Source organism: Berghia stephanieae, chromosome 2 (genome assembly GCF_034508935.2).
Source record: "Berghia stephanieae isolate SIO BIC M18660-M18661 chromosome 2, UCSD_Bste_1.3, whole genome shotgun sequence".
Taxonomy (NCBI): domain Eukaryota; kingdom Metazoa; phylum Mollusca; class Gastropoda; order Nudibranchia; family Aeolidiidae; genus Berghia; species Berghia stephanieae.
Genome location: NC_088361.1, coordinates 78,726,719 through 78,734,330, shown reverse-complemented (window position 1 = coordinate 78,734,330; position 7,612 = coordinate 78,726,719).

Below are 7,612 nucleotides of genomic sequence, written 5' to 3'. Positions count from 1 at the left end.
TCAGGGCTCCGTCCTTGGGCCCGTCCTATTTTTAGTGTAAATAAATGATCTTCCACGAGGTATAAGGTCAAAAGTGCGCCTCTTTGCTGACGACACAGCATTATATAATCAGATAAGAACAACAGACGACTGCAAAACACTAAATGACGATCTAGCGAAATTACAAGAATGGGAAACAATAAATCAAATGGAATTTAACGTATCAAAGTGCAATGTTCTAACCATCACAAATAAGAAAGCACTATTACATTTGAATACCAACTTCATGGTCAAAACCAGGAACATGTAAAAACAGCAAAATACCTTGGCATTGAGTTTGCTAAAAACCTCAAATGGAATGACCACATATGTCACCTGGCTTCAAAGGCAAATCAAACAAGCGCTTACATCACCCGCAATTTAAAAGATGCCCAATCACAACTCAAACCCTTGCTTTTAAAACTATTGTTAGACCAATTTTGGAGTATGGCAGCTCAATTTGGGACCCATATACAAAGAAAAACATCGACACCTTAGAAAACATCCAAAGAAAAACAGCAAGACGCATCACAAACACATTCGATCCGTTCTCAAGTGCGTCTGAAATATCACAACGGATTGGCCTTGAACCTCTGGAAAAGAGAAGAAAGATAGATAAACTTAAATTGTTCCACAAGATCTACTACAAAAATTCGTGCCTTAAACTTCCAAACGACATCAAAGATATCGGCACAAGAAATACGAGGGGACACACAGCAAGAGTAACCATCCCAACATCAAAAACGGACGCCCACATGTATTCGTTTTTCCCTTCCACTGCCCGACTATGGAATAGCCTCCCAGCTGAAGTGGCTGAAAACGGTTGCCAACATGCCTTCACGCGATTGCTAGAGTTCACAACGTGACTTTTTAATCTATGTGTTTTTTGTTTAAAAAAAAATTAGTATTATGTGCAGAGTTTTAGCAAGTTTAAAATGTAAAACACGACAGACTGTGGAGTGATCCTCGACAATATTGGAGGTTTCCACAAGACGAAGAAGAAGAAGAAGAAGATTATTGTGTGTAAGGGTGGGGGCACGTGTGGTTAGAATTTTAAAGAGATGTACTCACGTAATTGGTATTTACGAAGGGCTTATGTAAAAGAGGTCCATTTGTCGACCTTCCTCTACTCTAGAGCAAGATTGTTATCACCCGATCACTGAAGGTATCCATGGATCCTATCATTATTATTACAATTGTTTAAAAATTGAACTTTTATAATGCGCAATATCAACTAAACATGGTCAAAGCGCTTTATAAAGGGTCCCTGACCAACAGCAACAAGTAACATGTAGAACGAGACATGACGCCTGTTAGGCGATATCATAGGTATATATTGTGGCAAACGTCAGTGCATTGAGATTTGTGAATATAATTTATTTTTTTTAATCATGACAACAGCAATTAGACAGTCATATAAAATTTCTTCCTTTGAATACAAACGGTGATAATAGTCAAAATTTAATAGAATGAATAGAAAATCCAAGCGCAATGTACCTCGTATCTACTCCAAGGACAATAAAATAACTAACAAGTTCAACTGTTGTGTCTGCCGGGACTGGGATTCTTATTTATGGCAGCATGGGGCTCTACTCGGTGAATGATTTGTGTAATATTCTGTATTGTGATTACAATAAACCCGTTCTTCCAATGATAAAACTGATATATGGTTTTTAATTCTCCCAAGTCCCAAGTCAGACCCCAAGGTGTTAACAACAAAATTTGCCGGCCTGACCTAAATATTTTAGCAGTAAAGAGCATTCATCGTTGTTTCGGGGGGGGGGGGGGGGGGGGGGGGGGGGGATGACCGTAGTTCTAAAACAGAAGAAAACAGTCTTTTGCATAAAATAATACGGCGGCCTTTCCTGTTTTGGCTCATCGGGAGCTCCCATACCCCACCCACACTCACCAAATTGCCGCACGTCATCTCGCCTGGCGTGGGCAACAAGAAAAAGAGAGCCGTCTGTGACTGTGATGACACAACCTTCGTACAGTAGGTAGGTACAATCACGGTTGGTCAGGAGAGATGCGCGAGTGCTAACGAAAAGCAGCATATGCTAAAATTTATGATGAAAAGCAGTATCTGCTAAATTTGGGAAATATATGGCGACACAAAGCAACTTCGTTCAATAGACGGAGCGCCAGTGAGTGGTAGAGATATTGTTGTTTGTTTGTTTTTGTTTTTAAGGGTATTACGGCGCTTGGGACACATTTAAATCATTTCAACGCCAGTAAATAAGAAGAAAATGGGATGCTAAATTTTTTTTTATAGATTTACAATTGGAAGCACCCACGAAAAATTAAGACAAAGGGAAATTGTTTAAATAGGGAACATATGCAGATTCCAAATCAAACGATTAGAGCACTTAGTCTGAGATCTAAAAGTAAAAGTCTCATCCAGACACAGTCACATGATCTCACTAAGACGAAAATACTAAAATGTTTACAAACCATTTTATAATAATAATAATAAAAATAAAATGTAACAGTTCATAACAGAGAGATGGATTTACTGAGATCAAAGGGCCGTGCCGCCCGCACTCTTGAACTATGTTTATGATATCCTCCTTTCCAATCCTGTTACGATTACCGCATTTATGACCTTGCGAATATCACATCATTGACCAGTCAAAAAATCTAGAGTCAAGAATCAGAGATGCGATTGGTTTCTGCTAAATGACCAGTCAAAATCTAGAATCTAAAATTCACGTTGGTTGGTCCCTCCCATCGACCCAAATTCCAATGATTTTTTGTTAAATGGGAGATCCTTAAACCATTTTGTTCTATGTCGGTATTTCTCTCATTATGGCTCAAGACTTGGCCAGACTGTTGTGACCAGAACTTAATATCATACTTAGAGGAATGTCCTGTATGGACAAGGGCACGAGTTACGTCTCTCAAGTTAATAGCTGTGGAATTTAAGTGTTATGATTAATTAATGGCATTTAAAACTAGTATGTGTAGTGAATAACATCAGTGTTTTTGACTGGTACCGCAAGTAGACGTCAACCTATCAAATAATGGAAATTCACGAATAATCAAAAGTATTTTATACACCCTCTATATCTATCTATATATGTGTTTGCATATATAATAGTACATGTATGTATGTATGCATGCCTTTCAAATGAATGAATTACATTTTGCAAAAGTAATATTTTGTATTAATACTATGTATTATTCTGTTATGCTCTTTTATTTGCTTACTAATTTCTCCCCATCCCACTAACATTTGTAACCTGTTAGGGCTATTATTAAAATTAGATCAGTGGTGTTGTCAATGGTTTGTTAATAGAAATCCTTTCAATATCACTGCTCGTAGAAGGATAACAAAATTTTGAAACCCAGTCTAAGTTTGTTCCTTTGTATTCGCAGGTCTATTTACTCGGGTCGGGTCACTTTGTGCCCCGGACTACCCCGAACTGTTCCGGATAGTGTTTTACTTTTGACGTTTATTCTCTGTGAAGGAATGTTTTATATTTTAGAGACAAATTTCTGTCCTTACAGACAAACAATTACGATTGGGACGAGGGTAGAGAACAGAAACACTTGAATGCTTGAGTTGTGCGACACAACTTTATTAACTCAAGACATTACGAACACACACGCCGGCATAACCGACGGACGAACTGCACTGACAGCCAAACATCAGTATAACAGTAAAAATAAAAAGCGTCATAATAGACGGCCCAGACATTCAAGGGGACAACCCAACTGAAACATAAAAACAGTGGCGGCTCGTGTCTTTCTGGAGCGGGCGAGTATTACTATCCTCTAACCCCCCCCCCCCCCCCCCCCCCCCCCCCCCCCCCCCCAAACCCACCAACCATGATAAGTACTCACTATGATGCCTAGAGAACAGACGCACAGAAAGAAACAACTCTTCTCTTTTTTAAAACAATACATTTTCAGTTGGACAAATCTTGAAACACGATTTTGTAAAGTTTGAAATAAAAAGTAATAAAGCCATCTCTATAGAGCAGTAAAGTTAGGTGCCCCAAACGTAAACAATAACAAGTTGCTAGTGATTTCCGTTAGGGACCGGAATAATTTACGCACAATATAGGTCTCCCAATTTTGTAGTTTGAGTTGTAGGCAATACACTTTCAGTATTGAAAATATGTTTACATAAAATCTAACAGTTGCAGAAATAATAATATAAGGCTAAATTATTATGAAAATCAGGCTCCGAATAATTCTCGTTTTGTTCACACCAGCGCAATAATTTGCTCTGGTCTAAAAATAGATAGACTGTAACTTTTGATAAATTTTATAAAATTTTACCTTTTGTTCCATAAAATATCCATATCTAGACATTATTTGATGCATGATCGAGTATTTATGAATATGTGTTTCTTTTGCCACCTAACAGCCAAATTTTAAAGGTTATTTTTTTCTATTATTTACATTGGAACGTGAGCTGTCAAGACAGGAACATGTGGTTTGCCACGTGCTTCTCGACCTTTGTTTACGTTTGGGGCACCTAACTTTACTGCTCTATAGAAATGTAGAGCCCAATACAAGTCACTAGGTCTGGTGAAAAATCACTAGCGGTGGTAACCACGTGGGAGACTGGCCAGGCCCGCATAGCGTTATATTTACGAGTGTAATTTGCCCTTCCTTCCCGCAGAATTTTTATAATTGATATAAAGATCTTTCGAATGGATGGTGATCAGAAAATCAAGTTGAAAAACAGAACAATGAGCAACATTTTTGGAGCAGTCCGGGGCACAACGTGACCTTTCCGTATTTACCCATCAATCAGATGACCCAGTTGTATAACCAAAGAATATGTCTGGGACCCAGTTGTATAACCAGATATGTCTGGAAACCATCCGTGGTATGACGAGCTGTTTCCACCTGCTCGCACGCCTTCTTCAAAAAACCCTCTTCAATTGATTACTGGACAACAGTATTTGCAAAAGGAAATTAACACCTTAGATTAAAATACTTGACATGGACAGTTTCTTCTTCAATTAAGCACGATGCCAATATAAAACTGTTTCAAATTCCGCTTAAGTCATGAAATGGTCAAAATGTCGCAAACTTAATCATTGTTGTTAACGGATTGCTGTATTTCGCACCCCGTCATCTGCCTTATTCTACACTTACCTGTTCAATGGTCTGAATTCTCCCTGCTAATTATACTTTCTCTTAACAGTAACAGACTCCAGATGTGTTTATGCCCTCAGGTTCGTGTCTCTATAAGAGAGACTAGCTAAATCGCAATTAGTATTTTAGCCCTCCCGCTATATCTAACGTCTACCTCCGGTTGTTAATCCAAATACACGAACCTCATTGGCCAACTAAAATTTATATTTTTTCTTAATGGCTATTCCAATAATTGGTTGGCATGTCAATTTTGATAAAACTCATTCCTCTCACAATTAATAGACACACACGCTAGAACATCCAAAAGAACGAACCTGGTTCTCAAATTTCAAACTTGTAAAACGTTTTAACTATCTCTCGGTTGAAGGTAATACTATTGGCTTATCTATTCAAAGTGGAATGAGATATTACTGTGAATTCAATGCTGATTTATTATAATTATTATCATTTGTGTATCATTTGTGCTTTATTTCTACGGATGTTCGTAAGTTTAAATCCTTGTACAAAACTATAGCTATAATTATATTATACTATAGTTAACATTTTGTTTATGAAACATGCTATTATTTCATTTTATATTCAATATATATGTATATATATATATATATATATATATATATATATATATATATATATATATATATATATATATATATATAAGTATCAATCCACTGTTTAGTAGGTGACCACTGTGAAATGCCCCAATTGGAGGACCAAGCATATGTCTTGTTCAAATTGATTAAACTGTTCAATCTTTGTTCAGATGAGTATAGTTTAGTGCCCTACAATGATTTATGAACATAATTCTGATGCTTGATGATCACAATGGTATATAGAAAATTACTCGGTCCCCCTACTGTTTTACTAAGTGTTTCTGCTGCTTTAAGGAGACATTTGGTAAAAACATGTTTTTAGGGAGACTACATTAAAAACCTCTTTTAGGGAGCCCGGTATATGTTTATATATATATATATATATATATATATATATATATATATATATATATATATATATATATATATATATATATATGTGTGTGTGTGTGTGTGTGTGTGTGTGTGTGTATACCTAAGAGTGCATTTTCAAGTGAGCCACCACCAAATTTACTAAAACAAAGTAAGTCCTTAAGAGCTTCATGGCCATAGTGTCGAAACTTATCCCAGTCTGCGTAGAGTGAAGTGGCCGAGCAATGCATTTACTAACTCATCCCTCCGAAGGGGGCGCTCAGGGAAATAACCTGGGCTCAAACACGGCAAAAAATTTCCCAGTTGCTCCGTGCGCCATTGTTTTTGCAGTCCCCGACCCCTTTAGAAGCCTGACGACCCAAGTTAAGAACAGAGATAGAAGGGACCAGGCAGAGGAGTTGATTTGTTGTTGTATACCACTGAATGGACTTGGTTTGTTTTGTTTTTAAGGGTTTTACGGCGCTTGCAACACATTAAGGTCATATCAGCGCCAGTAAAAAGGAAGAAAATGGGATAGTAAAAAGTTCTGGAACTACAATTAGAGCACCCAAGACAAAGTAAGTCTTAATCAGGACAAACTTCCAAATCTTCAGCAAGAATAAGACCCAACTTTTGATTTTGTTACTCAAGTGAAATATTATATCCACAAACCAACATTGTATAGTCCATGGTAAGATAGAACCGAATGGGCACGGGGGAAAAGCCATTCCATTATAGATAGTATGCGCTTGGCTAAGAAACTCACAAGATTGCCATCCGGAAGTATAACGGACCAACACACAAAACTATGTGTAACCTTAAAGTGTATAGTCTGGTTAATACCGTTTAGTGAGAATTACTCATAATCGTGGATGGTAATAATAATAATAATAATAATAATAATAATAATAATAATAATAATAATAATAATAATAATAATAATAATAATAATAATAATAATAATAGATCTTTATTGTCCATAAATATGGCAATTTGTCATTTAATTACACTTGTTATAACGTTAAACGATAACTGTAACATTGAACAGATATTTCACTCCTACTTATTTTCTCTCTCTCTCTCTCTCTCTCTCTCTCTCTCTCTATCTCTCTCTCTCTCTCATTCTCTCTCTCTCTCATTCTCTCTCTCTCTCTCTCTCTCTCTCTCTCTCTCTCTCTCTCTCTCTCTTCCTCTCTTTCTTTCACACGTGCGATATACACAACATAAACATATTCATTTCGTTTTCAATTTGTTACGATTGTGGCAATTCGACACCAAAAATGATCATCATTATCAATTGGTCAGTTAATCTTACATTAAATAAATTAATCAGTTAATCAGTCAACGAATCAATCCTTGGTTTTTCTGTACCATATGAAGTATTCAAAATTTTTATTGCTGATGGAACGAACGTTGATTTATACTTGTTAGTTCTACATTTAATCTGACAAAACCTTCTCCCAGATGGTAAAAGACTAAATTCATGGTATAAAATATGTTTTTTATTGTTGGTAATTGAGAACGCTTTCTTTCTATTG